Below are 599 nucleotides of genomic sequence, written 5' to 3' on the forward strand. Positions count from 1 at the left end.
GCCCACCTCTCGAGGCGTTTGTGGGACGCGAGTCGGGTCGGAGAGGGGCGTCAGATTGGCAAGCCCTCAACTTTGCGCAGTGGCGATATCGTAACCAATGAGGTCTAACCGAGGTGCGATTATTGCTAGTTGAAAACTTTTACCAATACCCCGCCTGGGGGACTTGAAACACAGTCCGCCACGGCAATTTTTGAAAGCCCCCGCCCGGGGGCTGGCAATTGACCAAGCGTGACAACAGTGCGTCCCGTCATGTGGCACTCCTCTCGACCACGACTGGTTGCAGGTGCATGTAGTGCACATCGGGGGGCGCGAGGGCTGCAGCGCGTGTGCATGTGTTTGGGTGTGAGCCTGAGTTTGTGCGGCTCGTCCCTGTAGCGCAGTGGAAAGCGCGTCGGACTTCTAATCCGAAGGCCGCGGGTTCGATCCCCGCCAGGGATGCGAAGACGTCTCCGTTCGTTTTTGTTTGCAAGAGGGCCGGGCGTGACACTGTCGGCAAACGTATGTGCTCCACCAGACACGAACCAGCACCGGTGTCTGGGTGGCCGAGTGGTCCAAGGCGTCGGTTGTTGATTCTGCGTCGTTCGCGCGCCGAGTGACCT

General features: G+C 59.9%; 2 non-coding genes across 2 annotated transcripts; both read left to right on the forward strand.

Annotated features, from left to right (window-relative positions):
* Window positions 1–68: 68 nt before the first annotated feature.
* On the forward strand, window positions 69–210 carry LOC123179672 (U4 spliceosomal RNA). The gene has a single exon (XR_006490542.1). It is a non-coding gene; the product is annotated as a U4 spliceosomal RNA (small nuclear RNA).
* Window positions 211–365: 155 nt separating this feature from the next.
* On the forward strand, window positions 366–438 carry TRNAR-UCU (transfer RNA arginine (anticodon UCU)). Its single transcript has one exon. It is a non-coding gene; the product is annotated as a tRNA-Arg (tRNA).
* The last annotated feature ends 161 nt before the right edge of the window (window positions 439–599 follow it).

This window comes from Triticum aestivum, unplaced genomic scaffold (genome assembly GCF_018294505.1).
Source record: "Triticum aestivum cultivar Chinese Spring unplaced genomic scaffold, IWGSC CS RefSeq v2.1 scaffold66411, whole genome shotgun sequence".
Taxonomy (NCBI): domain Eukaryota; kingdom Viridiplantae; phylum Streptophyta; class Magnoliopsida; order Poales; family Poaceae; genus Triticum; species Triticum aestivum.